Source organism: Micromesistius poutassou (genome assembly GCF_964030765.1).
Source record: "Micromesistius poutassou genome assembly, chromosome: 23".
In the NCBI taxonomy this organism is placed as follows: domain Eukaryota; kingdom Metazoa; phylum Chordata; class Actinopteri; order Gadiformes; family Gadidae; genus Micromesistius; species Micromesistius poutassou.
Window position 1 is genome coordinate 4,519,415 of NC_140293.1, and position 22,406 is coordinate 4,541,820.

General features: G+C 41.7%; 15 non-coding genes across 15 annotated transcripts; all 15 read left to right on the forward strand.

Annotated features, from left to right (window-relative positions):
• The first annotated feature begins 354 nt into the window (after positions 1-354).
• Positions 355-428, forward strand: AC3HAE_039274 (transfer RNA asparagine (anticodon GUU)). The gene has a single exon. It is a non-coding gene; the product is annotated as a tRNA-Asn (tRNA).
• A 598-nt stretch (positions 429-1,026) lies between these two features.
• On the forward strand, positions 1,027-1,099 carry AC3HAE_038791 (transfer RNA lysine (anticodon CUU)). The gene has a single exon. It is a non-coding gene; the product is annotated as a tRNA-Lys (tRNA).
• Positions 1,100-1,561: 462 nt separating this feature from the next.
• On the forward strand, positions 1,562-1,635 carry AC3HAE_038803 (transfer RNA asparagine (anticodon GUU)). The gene has a single exon. It is a non-coding gene; the product is annotated as a tRNA-Asn (tRNA).
• Positions 1,636-3,422: 1,787 nt separating this feature from the next.
• Positions 3,423-3,495, forward strand: AC3HAE_038815 (transfer RNA lysine (anticodon CUU)). The gene has a single exon. It is a non-coding gene; the product is annotated as a tRNA-Lys (tRNA).
• Positions 3,496-5,608: 2,113 nt separating this feature from the next.
• Positions 5,609-5,682, forward strand: AC3HAE_038827 (transfer RNA asparagine (anticodon GUU)). Its single transcript has one exon. It is a non-coding gene; the product is annotated as a tRNA-Asn (tRNA).
• Positions 5,683-7,469: 1,787 nt separating this feature from the next.
• Positions 7,470-7,542, forward strand: AC3HAE_038839 (transfer RNA lysine (anticodon CUU)). The gene has a single exon. It is a non-coding gene; the product is annotated as a tRNA-Lys (tRNA).
• A 461-nt stretch (positions 7,543-8,003) lies between these two features.
• AC3HAE_038851 (transfer RNA asparagine (anticodon GUU)) lies at positions 8,004-8,077 on the forward strand. The gene has a single exon. It is a non-coding gene; the product is annotated as a tRNA-Asn (tRNA).
• Positions 8,078-9,855: 1,778 nt separating this feature from the next.
• On the forward strand, positions 9,856-9,928 carry AC3HAE_038863 (transfer RNA lysine (anticodon CUU)). The gene has a single exon. It is a non-coding gene; the product is annotated as a tRNA-Lys (tRNA).
• A 461-nt stretch (positions 9,929-10,389) lies between these two features.
• On the forward strand, positions 10,390-10,463 carry AC3HAE_038876 (transfer RNA asparagine (anticodon GUU)). The gene has a single exon. It is a non-coding gene; the product is annotated as a tRNA-Asn (tRNA).
• A 1,778-nt stretch (positions 10,464-12,241) lies between these two features.
• AC3HAE_038888 (transfer RNA lysine (anticodon CUU)) lies at positions 12,242-12,314 on the forward strand. The gene has a single exon. It is a non-coding gene; the product is annotated as a tRNA-Lys (tRNA).
• A 461-nt stretch (positions 12,315-12,775) lies between these two features.
• AC3HAE_038900 (transfer RNA asparagine (anticodon GUU)) lies at positions 12,776-12,849 on the forward strand. The gene has a single exon. It is a non-coding gene; the product is annotated as a tRNA-Asn (tRNA).
• A 4,702-nt stretch (positions 12,850-17,551) lies between these two features.
• On the forward strand, positions 17,552-17,624 carry AC3HAE_038913 (transfer RNA lysine (anticodon CUU)). Its single transcript has one exon. It is a non-coding gene; the product is annotated as a tRNA-Lys (tRNA).
• A 1,161-nt stretch (positions 17,625-18,785) lies between these two features.
• On the forward strand, positions 18,786-18,858 carry AC3HAE_038926 (transfer RNA lysine (anticodon CUU)). The gene has a single exon. It is a non-coding gene; the product is annotated as a tRNA-Lys (tRNA).
• A 1,167-nt stretch (positions 18,859-20,025) lies between these two features.
• AC3HAE_038938 (transfer RNA lysine (anticodon CUU)) lies at positions 20,026-20,098 on the forward strand. Its single transcript has one exon. It is a non-coding gene; the product is annotated as a tRNA-Lys (tRNA).
• Positions 20,099-21,312: 1,214 nt separating this feature from the next.
• Positions 21,313-21,386, forward strand: AC3HAE_038950 (transfer RNA asparagine (anticodon GUU)). The gene has a single exon. It is a non-coding gene; the product is annotated as a tRNA-Asn (tRNA).
• The last annotated feature ends 1,020 nt before the right edge of the window (positions 21,387-22,406 follow it).

Sequence of the window (22,406 nt, forward strand, 5' to 3'; positions counted from 1 at the left end):
TGGTGTGAACATATAGTAAGGATTCGTTCTTGGTTCTGTTCGTTTATATGCCTCGTTTCCACTCGCTGCGGTTTGGTGTGGCTCGGTCCGCTTATATTGCTGTTTCCACTTCCAAAAGTTGTGCAGGGTCCCAAAATAAGTGTGCTGAGCCGCCCCTATCTTCGGTACTCCTCCGTTGGGGTACCAAGCTGTCTGAAAGGCTGCTGAAAAGGTGGAGCTACATACACATTGATTGGTCGACAGAATCGTCCCTTGCCATTGACTGTTTCACAGGTACATTGGTTGCAAACTTAGCCATAGCTGATATGGAGATATGTTTTGCTTTGTAGAACACACATGTTCACTGTGCATCAGGTCTCTGTGGCGCAATCGGTTAGCGCGTTCGACTGTTAATCGAAAGGTTGGTGGTTCAAGCCCACCCAGGGACGGCCCATATTTTACTGAACACCATGTCAAGATAAGAAACAGCCCAAACCTTTGACCTGTGATAAGGCAAAAAGTTAACTGTGTTTACCAGAGTATATTTGATAGAAGTACTCCATCATTTTGCTTCCAAACATATGATACAGTTGAACCCTTGGCTACTGATTGTCTTAGGTAAAGAGCTGGCAGGCTTATGTGCTGTCTAGGAATTTGACGTATTAAGGTGCTAGATATGATAAATTTCACCAAGTCTAACGATCATATCAGTCATATTGCTTTTTACTTAAAAGCCATCCAGACCTCGTTGGACTAGAACCACCAAGCTTTTGGTGAATGGCTGAACACCCCAGCATGTTCATGTTTTTTTTTTAATCAAACTTAACATTTAAGGGGGCCACAGAGGGGGGCAAAGCTTGCTGGGTCCTGGAATTTAAATCCTATGTGATTTATCGATGGGCCATGAAATATTGCTATTTCGTGATTTATCGATGGGCCATGAAATATTGCTATTTTTTATCAACATTTGAAGACATCAATGGCGAGGTGATTTAACACCTAGGATTCCTTTTTTTTTTTTTTTTAATGTTGTTTAGGTTATTGGCAGCCCGGCTAGCTCAGTCGGTAGAGCATGAGACTCTTAATCTCAGGGTCGTGGGTTCGAGCCCCACGTTGGGCGCGGTTACCTTTTATCCTAGCCCTTCTGGTGGAATGTTCACAGAAAGGAATAAGGACTCGTTCTTGGTTCTGTTTGATTATAGATCCACACTGAATGTAATACTGTCAGTAGGTTGCAGGTTTGACCCAAACTTTCAGCATTGATATTTTTCACATGTTTGAGTTGGGGCAAGGTTCATAAAAGTGTTTTCTGCAATGGAATCAGATAGACAGAGTGAAAATAAGCTGCAACTATGGTTTGTGGCTGCAAACCATACAATTCTTGATAATTTGAAAGGATGAATAAGCGATATAACTTGACTTCGAATCCATGTTTTTTCTCCATAGATGGTATTCTAGCATACCAGGGTATAATACAATCTAATTGACATTGACTGTTTCACAGGAACATTTATTGCAAACTTAGCCATAGCTGACATGAAGATTTGTTCTCGTTTTTCAACACACGTCTGTTGCCCTTCATGTCTCTGTGGCGCAATCGGTTAGCGCGTTCGACTGTTAATCGAAAGGTTGGTGGTTCAAGCCCACCCAGGGACGATGAATTTTTAAAGGTGCCATGACATGCCACCATGTGTGGTGTGATTAGCCGTTACAAGCCGTGTTGGAAATCAGCCCCTTAAGGCACCACAGGTGTGCGTGTCCACCTAGATGTGTGACGGATAGATGAGAAACGTTTGCTACAGTCCACTGGGTAGGCTGATAGACTGATCTATGCAGCACACATCTAGGTGGACACACCCACTTTCTGCCCCTTATGATGTCATAAGGGGCAGATTTCCAAAACGGCTTGTAACGGCTAATCACACCACACCTGGTGGCATGTCATGGCACCTTTAACTGAACACCATTGCTGTGATCCAATATCCATACTATCCGCACTCACTATACTTAGTTTGAGTACGTAGGGCGTTCCAATTCAGATCGGGGTGAAAAGAAGTGTACTGAAAGGACCCGGATGGTGTACTCAAAATGGTCAAACCGCGAAGTGTGGATCGAAGCACACTTTCCGTACTCAACCGCAGCCATCTTAGCTACGTAGCGGAAGAGGCGGCACCAGGCTGAGGCAATGTCGGCACATTTTTCACATAGCCTGCATTAATGGAGTCATTTTGTAGCTTTTATAGCTTTTATAGCTTTCTATAGCTACTATGCGTAAAGAGTTCACCGTTCAAAGCGGGATGTTTATTGCGGGGGAGGAGCCACGGCGGCAGTTGCAATCGTAATTTCCGGTTAGTTCACGTAGTATTCGATTTGGAACGACACTGACATCTGAAAATCAGCGCACTTAGTCAGTGCGGATAGTATACTACTTTTAAGTGTACTCATGGAAGTATGGATATTGGAACATAGCACATGCCAAGGCAAGAAACAGCCCAAACCTTTGACCTGTGATAAGGGAAACAATTAACTGTGTTTCCCAGAGTAGATTTGATAGAACTACTGTGTCATTTTGCTTCCGAACATATGATACAGTTGAACCCTTGGCTACTGATTGTCGGAGGTAAAGAGCTCACAGGCTTATGTGCTGTCTAGGAATTTGACGTATTAAGGTGCTAGATATGATAAATTTCACCAAGTCTAACGATCAAATCAGTGATATTGCTTTTTACTTAAAAGCCGTCCGGACCTCGTTGGACTAGAACCACCAACCCTTTGGTGAATGGCTGAACACCCCAGCACATTAAGTAAAGCTTGAGATTCACACCCTGTGGTTGCTTTCCAGATGTGGGTAGATGACTTTTCGCATTACTGTGTTTAAAGATGAACCAGACCAAAACACATGACCCCGCCTTTAATAAGGCTTTAAGGTTGTGTTCATCTATAAACCCTCCTTCAGTTCAGACCTCGTCCACACGTAAATGGGTATTTTATGGGTAAAAATGGGTATTTATTAATTTTTTCTCCCCTTCGTTTAAAAAACGAATTTCTGTCCACCACAACAGTGTTCATATAAAATATCTTTGTCTAAAAGAAAATGCAAAAAATGATTTAAAACCCTCACATAAGCATGCCAGGCCAGTAGGTGGCGATAAACTTTCTGTCTAACACCAAAGAAGAACAGTAGGAGCATGCTTAATGGTCTGGCGTGTTGGATCTATGTATCGTAATTCACGTTTCTTTTTTCTTTTTTAATCAAACTTAACATTTAAGGGGACACGGGGGGCTAAAGCTTGTTGGGTCCTGGAATTTAAATCCTATGTGATTTATCAGTGGGCCATGAAATACGGCTATTTTCTATCAACATTTGAAGACATCAATGTCAAGGTGATGTAACACTCAGGATTCCTTTTCTTTTTTTTCAAACGTTGTTTAGGTAATTGGCAGCCCGGCTAGCTCAGTCGGTAGAGCATGAGACTCTTAATCTCAGGGTCGTGGGTTCGAGCCCCACGTTGGGCGCGGTTACCTTTTATCCTAGCCCTTCTGGTGGAAAGTTCACAGAAAGGAATAAGGACTCGTTCTTGGTTCTGTTTGATTATAGATCCACACTGAATGTAATACTGTCAGTAGGTTGCAGGTTTGACCCAAATCTTGATCCATCTCTTCTCAAATCAGCAGCCCCAATCATAGCAAAAACTGTAACTTATATTTTTAATTTATCCATCTCCACGCAGGCATTTCCAGTTTTATGGAAGCAAGCTTTTGTCATGCCCTTGCTGAAATCAGGTGATTCCTCAGATTTAAATAATTATAGACCCATTTCTAATCTCTCAACCCTTGCAAAATTATTCGAGTCCTTGGTGTCCACCCAACTCCATCAGCTACTGGAGTCCAATAACATACTCAACCCTTCACAGTCTGGGTTCAGACCAGGACATAGTACAATCACTGCCACTCTTAATGTCCTGGATGAAATACAATCAGCCCTTGATAGCAAGAAAGTCTGCTTAGCCTTGTTTATCGATCTTAGAAAGGCTTTTGATACTGTTGATCACGGTTATCTTCTGAAAATTATCCAAAATATCGGATTTAGTAATAACATGGTAATGTGGTTTAAAAGCTACCTAACAGAACGTGTCCAGTCTGTCCGTCTTGGTACAGTAATATCCGACCCCATCACTCTGGATAAGGGGGTCCCGCAAGGGTCAGTTTTAGGGCCATTACTCTTTTTACTTTATGTTAACAATATCTGCGATCAGTTGAAATTCTCTTCTTATCATATGTATGCTGATGACACTGTTCTTTACACCTCTGCCTCCTCTTTAGAAGCAGCATTTGCCAACCTGCAAGCTGATTTTACTTCCTTGCAGCATTCTCTCTATCATGCGAAGTTAGTCCTCAATGCCAGTAAAACCAAAATTATGTTCTTCCATCACAACTCCACAGTCACCATGCCCCCATTTATGGCACTGGATGGTACCATCATAGAGGTAGTTGACACATATAAATATCTTGGCATCTGGCTAGACAAGGACTTAAATTTCAAGCATCATATCTCCTACTTGTCAAAAAAACTGAAATTCATTGTGAGTTTTCTGTACAGATTTAAATCTTGCTTTTCTGTCACTGCCCGCAAGCGTCTAGTTAATAGCTTATTTTTATCACAGCTTGACTATGGCGATACTATCTATAGGATTGCTTGTCCGACCACCCTAGCAAAACTGGATCCCATTTACCATGCTGCTCTGAGATACATAACAGGCTCAGCCTTCAGAACCCACCATTGCACTTTATACACACTTACAGGATTTTCTTCCCTTAATACTCGAAGGGTATTGCACTGGTACACCTTAATTTACAAAGCTATTTTAGGCAAGCTGCCGCATTACATCTGCTCTAAGTTTATTGCTGTCCAGTTGACACACAATCTTAGAGCCAACAGTTGGCTGCGATTTAAGGTCCCCCATATGAGGACCGTGTTAGGGATGAAGACCCTCTCCCATTTTGGGCCATGGTCGTGGAATGACCTACAAACCAGGCTGAGATTGGGCTCTCTCATCCCTCTTTCTTGCTTCAAATGCTCAATCTCAGAACTTTTAGTCACCAGCTGCACCTGTGACAATTAACTTAATTCTGTAATTGTGCTGCTTGTTTTTGATGTCAAATGTCTCTTGTTACCTTGATCGTGTTGTGTATGTTTGCTTGTACCTGTTTCCTCAGGACATCCTCGAAAAAGAGATTTTAATCTCAATGGATCTTTCCTGAATAAATAAAGGTTAAAAAAAAAAAAAAAAAAAAAACTTTCAGCATTGATATTTTTCACATGTTTGAGTTGGGGCAAGGTTCATAAAAGTGTTTTCTGCAATGGAATCAGATAGACAGAGTGAAAATAAGCTGCAACTATGGTTTGTGGCTGCAAACCATACAATTCTTGATAATTTGAAAGGATGAATAAGCGATATAACTTGACTTCGAATCCATGTTTTTTCTCCATAGATGGTATTCTAGCATACCAGGGTATAATACAATCTAATTGACATTGACTGTTTCACAGGAACATTTATTGCAAACTTAGCCATAGCTGACATGAAGATTTGTTCTCGTTTTTCAACACACATCTGTTGCCCTTCATGTCTCTGTGGCGCAATCGGTTAGCGCGTTCGACTGTTAATCGAAAGGTTGGTGGTTCAAGCCCACCCAGGGACGATGAATTTTTAAAGGTGCCATGACATGCCACCAGGTGTGGTGTGATTAGCCGTTACAAGCCGTGTTGGAAATCAGCCCCTTAAGGCACCACAGGTGTGCGTGTCCACCTAGATGTGTGACGGATAGATGAGAAACGTTTGCTACAGTCCACTGGGTAGGCTGATAGACTGATCTATGCAGCACACATCTAGGTGGACACACCCACTTTCTGCCCCTTATGATGTCATAAGGGGCAGATTTCCAAAACGGCTTGTAACGGCTAATCACACCACATCTGGTGGCATGTCATGGCACCTTTAACTGAACACCATTGCTGTGATCCAATATCCATACTATCCGCACTCACTATACTTAGTTTGAGTACGTAGGGCGTTCCAATTCAGATCGGGGTGAAAAGAAGTGTACTGAAAGGACCCGGATGGTGTACTCAAAATGGTCAAACCGCGAAGTGTGGATCGAAGCACACTTTCCGTACTCAACCGCAGCCATCTTAGCTACGTAGCGGAAGAGGTGGCGCCAGGCTGAGGCAATGTCGGCACATTTTTCACATAGCCTGCATTAATGGAGTCATTTTGTAGCTTTTATAGCTTTTATAGCTTTCTATAGCTACTATGCGTAAAGAGTTCACCGTTCAAAGCGGGATGTTTATTGCGGGGGAGGAGCCATGGCGGCAGTTGCAATCGTAATTTCCGGTTAGTTCACGTAGTATTCGATGTGGAACGACACTGACATCTGAAAATCAGCGCACTTAGTCAGTGCGGATAGTATACTACTTTTAAGTGTACTCATGGAAGTATGGATATTGGAACATAGCACATGCCAAGGCAAGAAACAGCCCAAACCTTTGACCTGTGATAAGGGAAACAATTAACTGTGTTTCCCAGAGTAGATTTGATAGAACTACTGTGTCATTTTGCTTCCGAACATATGATACAGTTGAACCCTTGGCTACTGATTGTCTGAGGTAAAGAGCTCACAGGCTTATGTGCTGTCTAGGAATTTGACGTATTAAGGTGCTAGATATGATAAATTTCACCAAGTTTAACGATCAAATCAGTGATATTGCTTTTTACTTAAATGCCGTCCGGACCTCGTTGGACTAGAACCACCAACCCTTTGGTGAATGGCTGAACACCCCAGCACATTAAGTAAAGCTTGAGATTCACACCCTGTGGTTGCTTTCCAGATGTGGGTAGATGACTTTTCGCATTACTGTGTTTAAAGATGAACCAGACCAAAACACATGACCCTGCCTTTAATAAGGCTTTAAGGTTGTGTTCATCTATAAACCCTCCTTCAGTTCAGACCTCGTCCACACGTAAATGGGTATTTTATGGGTAAAAATGGGTATTTATTAATTTTTTCTCCCCTTCGTTTAAAAAACGAATTTCTGTCCACCACAACAGTGTTCATATAAAATATCTTTGTCTAAAAGAAAATGCAAAAAATGATTTAAAACCCTCACATAAGCATGCCAGGCCAGTAGGTGGCGATAAACTTTCTGTCTAACACCAAAGAAGAACAGTAGGCGCATGCTTAATGGTCTGGCGTGTTGGATCTATGTATCGTAATTCACGTTTCTTTTTTCTTTTTTAATCAAACTTAACATTTAAGGGGACACGGGGGGCTAAAGCTTGTTGGGTCCTGGAATTTAAATCCTATGTGATTTATCAGTGGGCCATGAAATACGGCTATTTTCTATCAACATTTGAAGACATCAATGTCAAGGTGATTTAACACTCAGGATTCCTTTTCTTTTTTTTCAAACGTTGTTTAGGTTATTGCCAGCCCGGCTAGCTCAGTCGGTAGAGCATGAGACTCTTAATCTCAGGGTCGTGGGTTCGAGCCCCACGTTGGGCGTAATGACCTTTTAACCTAGCCCTTCTGGCAGAAAGTTCACAGAAAGGAATAAAGAGTTGTTCTTAGTTCTGTTTGATTATAGATCCACACTGAATGTAATACTGTCAGCAGGTTGCAGGTTTTACCCAAACTTTCAGCATTGATATTTTTCACATGTTTGCGTTGGGGCAAGGTTCATAAAACTGTTTTCTGCAATGGAATCAGATAGACAGAGTGAAACTAAGCTGCAACTACGATTTGTGGCTGCAAACCATAAAATTCTTGATAATTTGAAAGGATGAATAAGCGAGATAACTTGCCTTGAATCCATGTTTTTTCTCCTTAGATGGTATTCTAGCATACCAGGGTATAATACAATCTCATTGACATTGACTGTTTCACAGGAACAATTATTGCAAACTTAGCCATAGCTGACATGAAGATATGTTGTCGTTTTTCAACACACATCCCCTGTCCTTCATGTCTCTGTGGCGCAATTGGTTAGCGCGTTCGACTGTTAATCGAAAGGTTGGTGGTTCAAGCCCACCCAGGGACGATGCACTTTTAAAGGTGCCATGACATGCCACCAGGTGTGGGGTGATAAGCCGTGTTGGAAATCAGCCCCTTAAGACATCACGGGTGTGCTTGTCCACCTAGATGTGTGACAGATAGATGAGCAGCGTTTGCTACAGTCCACTGGGTAGGCTGGTAGACTGAACTATGCAGCACACATCTTGGTGGACACGCCCACTTTCTGCCCCTTATGATGTCATAAGGGGCAGATTTCCAAAACGGCTTGTAACGGCTAATCACACCACACCTGGTGGCATGTCATGGCACCTTGAACTGAAAACCATTGCTGTGATCCAATATCCATACTATCCGCACTCACTATACTTAGTTTGAGTACGTAGGGCGTTCCAATTCAGATCGGGGTGAAAAGAAGTGTACTGAAAGGACCCGGATGGTGTACTCAAAATGGTCAAACCGCGAAGTGTGGATCGAAGCACACTTTCCGTACTCAACCGCAGCCATCTTAGCTACATAGCGGAAGAGGTGGCGCCAGGCTGAGGCAATGTCGGCACATTTTTCACATAGCCTGCATTAATGGAGTCATTTTGTAGCTTTTATAGCTTTTATAGCTTTCTATAGCTACTATGCGTAAAGAGTTCACCGTTCAAAGCGGGATGTTTATTGCGGGGGAGGAGCCACGGCGGCAGTTGCAATCGTAATTTCCGGTTAGTTCACGTAGTATTCGATTTGGAACGACACTGACATCTGAAAATCAGCGCACTTAGTCAGTGCGGATAGTATACTACTTTTAAGTGTACTCATGGAAGTATGGATATTGGAACATAGCACATGCCAAGGCAAGAAACAGCCCAAACCTTTGACCTGTGATAAGGGAAACAATTAACTGTGTTTCCCAGAGTAGATTTGATAGAACTACTGTGTCATTTTGCTTCCGAACATATGATACAGTTGAACCCTTGGCTACTGATTGTCTGAGGTAAAGAGCTCACAGGCTTATGTGCTGTCTAGGAATTTGACGTATTAAGGTGCTAGATATGATAAATTTCACCAAGTCTAACGATCAAATCAGTGATATTGCTTTTTACTTAAAAGCCGTCCGGACCTCGTTGGACTAGAACCACCAACCCTTTGGTGAATGGCTGAACACCCCAGCACATTCAGTAAAGCTTGAGATTCACACCCTGTGGTTGCTTTCCAGATGTGGGTAGATGACTTTTCGCATTACTGTGTTTAAAGATGAACCAGACCAAAACACATGACCCCGCCTTTAATAAGGCTTTAAGGTTGTGTTCATCTATAAACCCTCCTTCAGTTCAGACCTCGTCCACACGTAAATGGGTATTTTATGGGTAAAAATGGGTATTTATTAATTTTTTCTCCCCTTCGTTTAAAAAACGAATTTCTGTCCACCACAACAGTGTTCATATAAAATATCTTTGTCTAAAAGAAAACGCAAAAAATGATTTAAAACCCTCACATAAGCATGCCAGGCCAGTAGGTGGCGATAAACTTTCTGTCTAACACCAAAGAAGAACAGTAGGAGCATGCTTAATGGTCTGGCGTGTTGGATCTATGTATCGTAATTCACGTTTCTTTTTTCCTTTTTAATCAAACTTAACATTTAAGGGGGCCACGGGGGGCTAAAGCTTGCTGGGTCCTGGAATTTAAATCCTATGTGATTTATCAGTGGGCCATGAAATACGACTATTTTCTATCAACATTTGAAGACATCAATGTCAAGGTGATTTAACACTCAGGATTCCTTTTCTTTTTTTTCAAACGTTGTTTAGGTTATTGCCAGCCCGGCTAGCTCAGTCGGTAGAGCATGAGACTCTTAATCTCAGGGTCGTGGGTTCGAGCCCCACGTTGGGCGTAATGACCTTTTAACCTAGCCCTTCTGGCAGAAAGTTCACAGAAAGGAATAAAGAGTTGTTCTTAGTTCTGTTTGATTATAGATCCACACTGAATGTAATACTGTCAGCAGGTTGCAGGTTTTACCCAAACTTTCAGCATTGATATTTTTCACATGTTTGCGTTGGGGCAAGGTTCATAAAACTGTTTTCTGCAATGGAATCAGATAGACAGAGTGAAACTAAGCTGCAACTACGATTTGTGGCTGCAAACCATAAAATTCTTGATAATTTGAAAGGATGAATAAGCGAGATAACTTGCCTTGAATCCATGTTTTTTCTCCTTAGATGGTATTCTAGCATACCAGGGTATAATACAATCTCATTGACATTGACTGTTTCACAGGAACAATTATTGCAAACTTAGCCATAGCTGACATGAAGATATGTTGTCGTTTTTCAACACACATCCCCTGTCCTTCATGTCTCTGTGGCGCAATCGGTTAGCGCGTTCGACTGTTAATCGAAAGGTTGGTGGTTCAAGCCCACCCAGGGACGATGCACTTTTAAAGGTGCCATGACATGCCACCAGGTGTGGGGTGATAAGCCGTGTTGGAAATCAGCCCCTTAAGACATCACGGGTGTGCTTGTCCACCTAGATGTGTGACAGATAGATGAGCAGCGTTTGCTACAGTCCACTGGGTAGGCTGGTAGACTGAACTATGCAGCACACATCTTGGTGGACACGCCCACTTTCTGCCCCTTATGATGTCATAAGGGGCAGATTTCCAAAACGGCTTGTAACGGCTAATCACACCACACCTGGTGGCATGTCATGGCACCTTGAACTGAAAACCATTGCTGTGATCCAATATCCATACTATCCGCACTCACTATACTTAGTTTGAGTACGTAGGGCGTTCCAATTCAGATCGGGGTGAAAAGAAGTGTACTGAAAGGACCCGGATGGTGTACTCAAAATGGTCAAACCGCGAAGTGTGGATCGAAGCACACTTTCCGTACTCAACCGCAGCCATCTTAGCTACATAGCGGAAGAGGTGGCGCCAGGCTGAGGCAATGTCGGCACATTTTTCACATAGCCTGCATTAATGGAGTCATTTTGTAGCTTTTATAGCTTTTATAGCTTTCTATAGCTACTATGCGTAAAGAGTTCACCGTTCAAAGCGGGATGTTTATTGCGGGGGAGGAGCCACGGCGGCAGTTGCAATCGTAATTTCCGGTTAGTTCACGTAGTATTCGATTTGGAACGACACTGACATCTGAAAATCAGCGCACTTAGTCAGTGCGGATAGTATACTACTTTTAAGTGTACTCATGGAAGTATGGATATTGGAACATAGCACATGCCAAGGCAAGAAACAGCCCAAACCTTTGACCTGTGATAAGGGAAACAATTAACTGTGTTTCCCAGAGTAGATTTGATAGAACTACTGTGTCATTTTGCTTCCGAACATATGATACAGTTGAACCCTTGGCTACTGATTGTCTGAGGTAAAGAGCTCACAGGCTTATGTGCTGTCTAGGAATTTGACGTATTAAGGTGCTAGATATGATAAATTTCACCAAGTCTAACGATCAAATCAGTGATATTGCTTTTTACTTAAAAGCCGTCCGGACCTCGTTGGACTAGAACCACCAACCCTTTGGTGAATGGCTGAACACCCCAGCACATTCAGTAAAGCTTGAGATTCACACCCTGTGGTTGCTTTCCAGATGTGGGTAGATGACTTTTCGCATTACTGTGTTTAAAGATGAACCAGACCAAAACACATGACCCCGCCTTTAATAAGGCTTTAAGGTTGTGTTCATCTATAAACCCTCCTTCAGTTCAGACCTCGTCCACACGTAAATGGGTATTTTATGGGTAAAAATGGGTATTTATTAATTTTTTCTCCCCTTCGTTTAAAAAACGAATTTCTGTCCACCACAACAGTGTTCATATAAAATATCTTTGTCTAAAAGAAAACGCAAAAAATGATTTAAAACCCTCACATAAGCATGCCAGGCCAGTAGGTGGCGATAAACTTTCTGTCTAACACCAAAGAAGAACAGTAGGAGCATGCTTAATGGTCTGGCGTGTTGGATCTATGTATCGTAATTCACGTTTCTTTTTTCCTTTTTAATCAAACTTAACATTTAAGGGGGCCACGGGGGGCTAAAGCTTGCTGGGTCCTGGAATTTAAATCCTATGTGATTTATCAGTGGGCCATGAAATACGACTATTTTCTATCAACATTTGAAGACATCAATGTCAAGGTGATTTAACACTCAGGATTCCTTTTCTTTTTTTTCAAACGTTGTTTAGGTTAATGCCAGCCCGGCTAGCTCAGTCGGTAGAGCATGAGACTCTTAATCTCAGGGTCGTGGGTTCGAGCCCCACGTTGGGCGCAATGACCTTTTAACCTAGCCCTTCTGGTAGAAAGTTCACAGAAAGGAATAAAGAGTTGTTCTTAGTTCTGTTTGATTATAGATCCACACTGAATGTAATACTGTCAGCAGGTTGCAGGTTTGACCCAAACTTTCAGCATTGATATTTTTCACATGTTTGAGTTGGGGCAAGGTTCATAAAACTGTTTTCTGCAATGGAATCAGATAGACAGAGTGAAACTAAGCTGCAACTACGGTTTGTGGCTACAAACCATAAAATTCTTGATAATTTGAAAGGATGAATAAGCGAGATAACTTGCCTTGAATCCATGTTTTTTCTCCTTAGATGGTATTCTAGCATACCAGGGTATAATACAATCTCATTGACATTGACTGTTTCACAGGAACAATTATTGCAAACTTAGCCATAGCTGACATGAAGATGTGTTGTTGTTTTTCAACACACATCACCTGCCCTTCATGTCTCTGTGGCGCAATCGGTTAGCGCGTTCGACTGTTAATCGAAAGGTTGGTGGTTCAAGCCCACCCAGGGACGATGCACTTTTAAAAAAAAAATCTTTTTATTGGTTTTTTCTTTTATAGACACAAAAACACCAACAAGGAACAGATGTCTCATCATGAGTATATATTGCAAATTCTAACAATGAAAATAAGCATAGATTATATAAATATCAAAGTTGTAGCACAAAATAAGTAGTTAAAAGAAAGTAATGAGAGAAGAAAAAAATAATAATAATAATAAAAATAAAAAATAAAAATAATAATAAAAAAAAAGGGGGGGGGGGGAAGATGGGATTAGTCTTGGGGCAGGGTTGATAATGAGTCAAAGTAAGTTATAAAATAATTCCATTTTTTTGTAAATTTAGTGTAGCAGCCTTTCACTGATAAGGTAATTTCTTCTAATTTGATAAAGAACATAATGTCCTTGAGCCAGACCGATATGGATGGGGGATTGGGAGACTTCCACATGAGAAAAATCCGACGTTGTGCCAGAAGGGAAGTGAAGGCTAGCACCTCTAATTGCAAAGAACCAACATGGAGCCGTTCTGTTGGGGTCCCAAATATAGCAATTAAAGGGTCCATCCTCATTCGGACCCCAAGAACCCCCGTCAAAATCTCAAAAAAGTCAGTCCAGAATTTGTGTAGTCTGGGACAGTAAAAAAACATGACTCAAGGTACAAGAGGAGGCATGGCATCTGTCACACTGGTCCACAACGTTTGGATAAATCACAGATAATCTAGATTTGCTGAAATGAACTCTATGTAAAACTTTAAACTGTATAAGCTGCAGCCTGGCACAAGGAGAAGATGAGCGTATACTATGCACAGCCTTATCCCACCATTGATCTGTCAGATTTATCCCAAGCTCATGCTCCCAAGCATCTTTAGTTTTGACGGACACATTATTTTCAAGAGCCATGAGTTTGTCATAAATGTTAGATATTAGCGATTTCTGTTGGGGTTTTAAGGTCAGAAGGTCTTGCCATGGTTGGTAAATAGAGAGGGAAGGATAACATGAAAAAAGGGAATAGGCACAATGCCTAATTTGAAAATACATAAATAAATGAGATGTAGGTAAATTAAAATCTTTAGACAAGTCTGAAAAAGTTGAAAAAGTGCCGTCTTTATAAAGGTCTCTGAAAACTTTAATGCCTTGATTTTGCCATAACACGCAGGAGATATTCCCAACAGACGGGGGGAATAGATGATTGTTCACTATGGGCATCAGAGTGGATGCAGAGGAAAACTTAAAATGGCGTCTAATTTGGAACCAAATCCTCAAATTAGATAGCACAATAGGATTCTTAGTGAAACTAGAAGGGTTAATCGGCAATGAAGAGGTCAGTAAAGCCGCGAGTGTAGAGGAGAAACACGACTGGGTCTCAAGCTTGCACCATAATAGTTCGGGAGATTGAAGCCAGTAAGTCAATTTCTGTATTTGTGCTGACCAATAATACAGAAGAAAATTTGGTAAGGCGAGACCACCGTCAGATGTGAATTTTTGCAATAATGACTTTCTTACCCTGGCAGACTTACCTCCCCACAAGAAGGAAGTAACAGTCTCATCCAAAGACTTAAAAAATGTTTTAGGCAAAAATAAAGGAATGCACTGAAATAGAAAAAGAAATCTTGGCAAGACATTCATTTTTACCACAGTAATCCTACCTATCAATGACAGAGGAAGAGAATTCCACCTCTTGAAATCTAGTCCAAGCTGGGTAACCAATGGAGCAAAATTGGCAGAATAAAGAGAAGGCAAGGTGCGGGTCACATTAATCCCTAAATATTTAAACCCTGAAGGGCTGAGCTTAAAAGGAATGTCGGATTGTTTAAGTTGTAAAGCTAAAGTGTTTATAGGATAGCATTCACTTTTAAGTAGATTAACTTTATAGCCTGAGAAAGAGCCAAATCTCTCCAGCAGTGATAAAATTAGTGGAATAGTAATTAACGGATCCGATATATACAGAAGAAGGTCATCAGCATAAAGAGACAATTTTAATTCGATACCAGAGCGAGGAATGCTGTGAAAGTGAGGGAGAGATCTTAAAGCAATTGAGAGGGGCTCTATGGCCAAAGCAAAAAGTAGAGGGGAGAGGGGACAGCCCTGTCTAGTACCGCGTGACAGTGTAAAATATTTAGATAGTGAATTATTTGTGTGGACACTGGCTTGAGGGGTGGTATATAGAAGCCGAATCCAATAAATAAACCTGTTCCCTAGGCCAAACTGTTGTAAAACTTGAAAAAGATAATGCCAGTCTACCCGATCAAATGCTTTCTCAGCATCGAGCGAAATAACAACTTCGGGAGTTGAGGAGGAATGACCAGAGAAAATTACATTTAAAAGTGTTCGGACATTGAAAAACAGCTGACGCCCTTTAATGAAGCCATTCTGTTCCTCTGGTATGATGACAGAAAGAATCTTTTCAAAGATGATGAACGAGATGCTAAGGTTTTAGCTAAAATCTTAACGTCAACATTAAGAAGTGACAGAGGCCTATACAAGGTACAAGAAGTAGGGTTTTTTCCCTTCAAAAGAAGGGATATGGACGCTTGGGTTGAGGAGAGGGGCTAGCTTATTAATAAATTTCTTAAAAAACTCAACTGGGAATCCATCGGGGCCGGGTGTTTAATTGTTTTGCATGGGTTTGATAGAGGATTTAATTTCTTCCAAATTCAAAGGTGTATCAAGCTCATTAGCAGTAGTGGGATCAACTTTGGGGATGTCAAGATTCTGGAGGAAAGAAGTCATTTCTGTCGTGTCTGATGATGATTCTGATTCATAAAGGGAGAAATAGAAATCCCTAAAGATGTAATTTATAGAAGTGGGGTCAGAGACAACTGCGCCAGAGGAATCTTTAATTTGTGGAATTAATCGAGAAGTAGTTTGACGTTTCAATTGATGAGCCAGGAGCCTAGTCGGTTTATCACCATGTTCATAATAAGTAGCACGACAACGTACTAGAAGTCGCTCAGCGTCGCTTGTTGTAAGGAGGTCCAACTCTGCCTGCAGATCATATCTCTGTTTCATTAAACTCTGGGATGGGTTAATAGCATTTTGTCCATCAATATCCCAGATTTTAGTTAGGAGTTCATTTAGCCTGGCCTTACGAGTTTTATTGCGATGAGCTGAGTAAGAAATAATTTGACCACGCAAATAGGCTTTGAGCGATTCCCATAATAATGAGTAAGAGACAGAGTCGTCTTTGTTAATAGCTATAAAGTCATCAATTGAGGACATGATAAGGCGTTGAATGCATCATCAGACAGAAGCAGAGTGTTAAACCTCCAGGGTGAAGAGAAACGAGGTTGGCCTGAAAGTTGTATATTTAGACTAAGAGGAGCATGATCAGATATAACAATTGAATGATACTCGGAAGAGGACACTTTGGGGACCAGGGAACCATCAACAAAAAAATAATCAATGCGGGGATAGGATTGATGGACTTGGGAAAAAAAAGAATATGCTTTAGTTTGGGGATTATAAAATCTCCAAGGGTCTACAAACCCATTTTGGAGCATAAAATCAGAAATTGATTTAGACATGGAAGATTGGTTGATTGTACGGGGATGAGAGCGGTCCAGGGTTGGATTCACAACACAGTTCAGGTCCCCAGCAAGAATTAAAAGATGGGTGTCTAGGAAAGGAAGGGTGGCAAATGATCTATTTGTAAAATCTGGATTGTCAAAATTTGGAGCATAAATTTTTACTAATAAAACCGGATTATGGTATAGAAGGCCTGCGACAATCATATATCTCCCATTCTTATCAGCTCTGATCTTAGAAGTGGTAAAATGTACCCTTTTATTAATCAAAATGGCTACCCCTCTAGCTTTCGAGTCAAAAATTTAGTGAAAAACATCACTGACCCATGGACTCTTATGTCTAACTTGATCCTTATCACGTAAATGCGTTTCCTGTAAGAATACTATGTCTGCATTTAATCTCTTCAAATGGGAAAGTACTTTCGATCATTTAATGGGGCTGTTCAGACCTCTCACATTCCAGCTTAAAAATCTAGTAGTAGATCCAATGTCCGTGTCTGGGCAAGTTGTATTAATCATCTAAAGGTTGCATTTTATCAGGAATGGAGAAGGTAGATGAAAAGAGGGGATCCCCCAGGGCAAAGGAGAGAGGGAAAAAAAAGAAAAAAAAAAGCACAATAGTAATCACACCGAGACATAACACCAGAGACAACCACAATCCACCCAAACCCACCCCCCTCCCACACATGGCGCACTTCTATCTCAAGCCGTGATTTCCAACACGGCTTGAGATAGAAGCCGTGTTGGAAATCAGCCCCTTAAGACATCACAGGTGTGCGTGTCCACCTAGATGTGTGACGGATAGATGAGCAGCGTTTGCTACAGTCCACTGGGTAGGCTGATAGACTGATCTATGCAGCACACATCTAGGTGGACACGCCCACTTTCTGTCCCTTATGAAACTTTCTGTCCAACACCAAAGAAGAACAGTAGGAGCATGCTTAATGTTCTGGCGTGTTAGATCTATGTATCGTAATTCACATTTCTTTTTTCTTTTTTTAATCAAACTTAACATTTAAACGGGCCACGGGGGGCAAAGCTTGTTGGGTCCTGGAATTTAAATCCTATGTGATTTATCAGTGGACCATGAAATACGGCCATTTTCTATCAACATTTGAAGACATCAATGTCAAGGTGATTTAACACTCAGGATTCCTTTTCTTTTTTTTCAAACGTTGTTTAGTTTTTTACCAGCCCGGCTAGCTCAGTCGGTAGAGCATGAGACTCTTAATCTCAGGGTCGTGGGTTCGAGCCCCACGTTGGGCGAAATGACCTTTTAACCTAGCCCTTCTGGCAGAAAGTTCACAGAAAGGAATAAAGAGTTGTTCTTAGTTCTGTTTGATTATAGATCCACACTGAATGTAATACTGTCAGCAGGTTGCAGGTTTGACCCAAACTTTCACTTAGTCAGTGCAGATAGTGTACTACTTTTAAGTGTACTCATGGAAGTATGGATATTGGAACATAGCACATGCCAAGGCAAGAAACAGGCCAAACCTTTGACCTGTGATGAGGGAAACAATTAACTGTGTTTCCCAGAGTGATTTGATAGAACTACTGTGTCATTTTGCTTCCGAACATATGATACAGTTGAACCCTTGGCTACTGATTGTCTGAGGTAAAGAGCAGGCAGGCTTATATGCTGTCTAGGAATTTGACGTATTAAGGTGCTAGATATGATCAATTTCACCAAGTCTAATGATCATATCAGTGATATTGCTTTTTACTTAAAAGCCGTCCGGACCTCGTTGGACTAGAACCACCAACCTTCTGGTGAATGGCTGAACACCCCAGCACATTAAGTAAAGCTTGAGATTCACATCCTGTGGTTGCTTTCCAGGTGTGGGTAGATGACTTTTCGCATTACTGTGTTTAAAGATGAACCAGACCAAAACACATGACCCTGCCTTTAATAAGGCTTTAATATTGTGTTCATCTATAAACCCTCCTTCAGTTCAGACCTCGTCCACACGTAAATGGGTATTTCTAACCACGTATTTTTCTCCCCTTCATTTAAAAAACGAATTTCTGTCCACCACAACAGTGTTTATATAAAATATCTTTGTCTAAAAGAGAACGCAAAAAATGATTTAAAACCCTCACATAAGCATGCCAGGCCAGTAGGTGGCGATAAACCTTCTGTCTAACACCAAAGAAGAACAGTAGGAGCATGCTTAATGGTCTGGCATGTTAGATCTATGTATCGTAATTCACATTTCTTTTTTCTTTTTTTAATCAAACTTAACATTTAAGGGGGCCACGGGGGGGCAAAGCTTGTTGGGTCCTGGAATTTAAATCCTATGTGATTTATCAGTGGGCCATAAAATACGGCCATTTTCTATCAACATTTGAAGACATCAATGTCAAGGTGATTTAACACTCAGGATTCATTTTCTTTTTTTTCAAACGTTGTTTAGTTTTTAATCAGCCCGGCTAGCTCAGTCGGTAGAGCATGAGACTCTTAATCTCAGGGTCGTGGGTTCGAGCCCCACGTTGGGCGAAATGACATTTTAACCTAGCCCTTCTGGCAGAAAGTTCACAGAAAGGAATAAAGAGTTGTTCTTAGTTCTGTTTGATTATAGATCCACACTGAATGTAATACTGTCAGCAGGTTTGACCCAAACTTTCACTTAGTCAGTGCAGATAGTGTACTACTTTTAAGTGTACTCATGGAAGTATGGATATTGGAACATAGCACATGCCAAGGCAAGAAACAGGCCAAACCTTTGACCTGTGATGAGGGAAACAATTAACTGTGTTTCCCAGAGTGATTTGATAGAACTACTGTGTCATTTCACTTCCAAACATATGATACAGTTGAACCCTTGGCTACTGATTGTCTGAGGTAAAGAGCTGGCAGGCTTATGTGCTGTCTAGGAATTTGACGTATTAAGTTGCTAGATATGATCAATTTCACCAAGTCTAACGATCATATCAGTGATATTGCTTTTTACTTAAAAGCCGTCCGGACCTCGTTGGACTAGAACCACCAACCCTTTGGTGAATGGCTGAACACCCCAGCACATTCAGTAAAGCTTGAGATTCACACCCTGTGGTTGCTTTCCAGATGTGGGTAGATGATTTTTCGCATTACTGCATTTAAAGATGAACCAGACCAAAACACATGACCCTGCCTTTAATAAGGCTTTAAGGTTGTGTTCATCTATAAACCCTCCTTCAGTTCAGACCTCGTCCACACGTAAATGGGTATTTTACGTGTGAAAAATGGGTAAGAATGGGTATTTATTTATTTGATTTCATTTATTTGTTTAAAAAACAAATTTCTGTCCACCACAACAGTGTTTATATAAAATTAAAAAAAACGCAAAAAATGATTTAAAACCCTCACATAAGCATGCCAGGCCAGTAGGTGGCAATAAACTTTCTGTCTAACACCAAAGAAGAACAGTAGGAGCATGCTTGATGGTCTGGCGTGTTAAATCTATGTATCGTAATTCACGTTTCTTTTTTCTTTTTTATCAAACTTAACATTTAAGGGGGCCACGGGGGGCTAAAGCTTGTTGGGTCCTGGAATTTAAATCCTATGTGATTTATCAGTGGGCCATGAAATACGGCTATTTTCTATCAACATTTGAAGACATGTCAAGGTGATTTAACACTCAGGAGTCCTTTTCTTTTTTTTCAAACGTTGTTTAGTTTATTGGAAGCCCGGCTAGCTCAGTCGGTAGAGCATGAGACTCTTAATCTCAGGGTCGTGGGTTCGAGCCCCACGTTGGGCGCTATAACATTTTAACCTAGCCCAGGGGTGTCAAACGTACGGCTCGGAGTGCAATTTAATCCAGCCCACCAGATATTATCTAATGTCTATCAGAACTGGCCCGCCCTCATATCACGTTGACGCGCGTTTCGGCGTGGTAACCCTGGAGCGTCAACTCCGGCAGCCCGTAATCCTGTACCTTCCCCCCCCCCCCCCCCCGTCAACAATTCCGACCGTGGACCCTGTTATAATGTAATGTCCCCAATTAATGTAATGCAATTGACCGCCGGCGTATCGCATTTCAGTGTTAACGCGTTGACGTGCGTCTCGGCGTGGTAACCCTGGCGCGTCAACTCCGGCAGCCCGTAATCCCGTACCTCCCCTCCCCCTGTCAACAATTCAGACTAAATGCAGAATCCTTTCACTTATACGAATTAACACGATCGAATTTACACTATTTTTTGCCAGCACGCCGCCCTAGCCAGTATGTGCATTTGTGTTGCCCCTAGCTGTTTTTTTTAGATTTTTTCAGATTTTTGAACTCCTAGGTGTTAATTATGACACCTAGGACCCGCCCGCGGACCCTGTTATAATGTAATTAATGTCCCCAATTAATGTAAAGCAATTGGCCCGCCGGCATATCTCATTTCAGCGTTAACGCGCATCAACTCCAACAGATCGCAATCCCGCAACCCCCCCCCCTCCGTCAACAACTCCGGCCCGCGACTTGTCCAAGACTTCATTTTTGGCCCACTGTACAGTTTGAGTTTGACACCCCTAACCTAGCCCTTCTGGTGGAAAGTTCACAGAAAGGAATAAGGAGTCGTTCTTGGTTCAGTTTGATTATAGATCCACACCGAATGTAATACTGTCATCAGGTTGCAGGTTCAACCCAAACTTTCAGCATTGATATTTTTCACATGTTTGAGTTGGGGCAAGGTTCATAAAACTGTTTTCTGCAATGGAATCAGATAGACAGAGTGAAAATAAGCTGCAACTATGGTTTGTGGCTGCAAACCATAAAAGTCCTGATAATTTGAAAGGATGAATAAGCAACTTGACTTGACTAACTTGACTTCAAAAGCATGTTTTTTCTCCTTAGATGGTATTCTAGCATACCAGGGTATAATACAATCTCATTGACATTGACTGTTTCACAGGAACATTTATTGCAAACTTAGCCATAACTGACATGAAGATGTTGTCATTATTCGACACACGGCCCTTGACCTTCATGTCTCTGTGGCGCAATCGGTTAGCGCGTTCGACTGTTAATCGAAAGGTTGGTGGTTCAAGCCCACCCAGGGACGATGAATTTTTAAAGGTGCCATGACATGCCACCAGGTGTGGTGTGATTAGCCGTTACAAGCCGATTTGGAAATCGGCCCCTTATCACATCACAGGTGTGCGTGTCCACCTAAATGTGTGATGGATAGATGAGCAGCATTTGCTACAGTCCACTGGGTAGGCTGATAGACAGCACACATCTAGGTGGACATGCCCACTTTCTGCCCCTTATGATGTCATAAGGAGCAGATTTCCTAAACGGCTTGTAATGGCTAATCACACCACATCTGGCATGTCATGGCACCTTTAACTGAACCCCATGCCAAGGCAAGAAACAGCCCAAACCTTTGACCTGTAATAAGGGAAAAAATTAACTGTGTTTCCCAGAGTGGATTTGATAGAACAACTGTGTCATTTTGCTTCCAAACATATGATACAGTTCAACCCCTGGCTACTGATTTGCTGAGGTAAAGAGCTCACAGGCTTGTGATGTGCTGTCTAGGAATTTGACGTATTGACGTATAACGTATATTAAAGTAGTTCAGGATTTTGGACATCGGGTCTCATTTCCAAGTGAGCCAGTGTGTTATTTATCATTGGAGACCGTTTTCAACACTTTTCATTTAGTCCGTGCAGAAATCGCTAGTGCTAGGCTAGCTCAAGTCGAGGGGAACTGCTAGCCTGCCAATAAAAACAGTTTTACCCACTCCCAAGGCAAACCAATTATAATGCCCGACTATCAATAAACTAAAATAAACTTACCCTTGCATCGCATTGCATTTCGTTTATAATCCCTGTAGTTGGAAGCAAGCTATGGCAGCGGCGAACTGATATTACCTGAGGGGTGTTCCAAGAACGGAGGTTTAACAAACACAGAGTTAACGCTGAACTCTAGGTTGTCCGATCCTGTGCCGACTAACCCAGAGCTGTCGGTTCCACAGCACCGGTTATGAATTAGTTCAATCAACACGGGGTTGGTTAACACAGGGTTGTGCGCGTTCACGGCAAACCTATAAAGACGTGATGTATGGATCATGGAAATC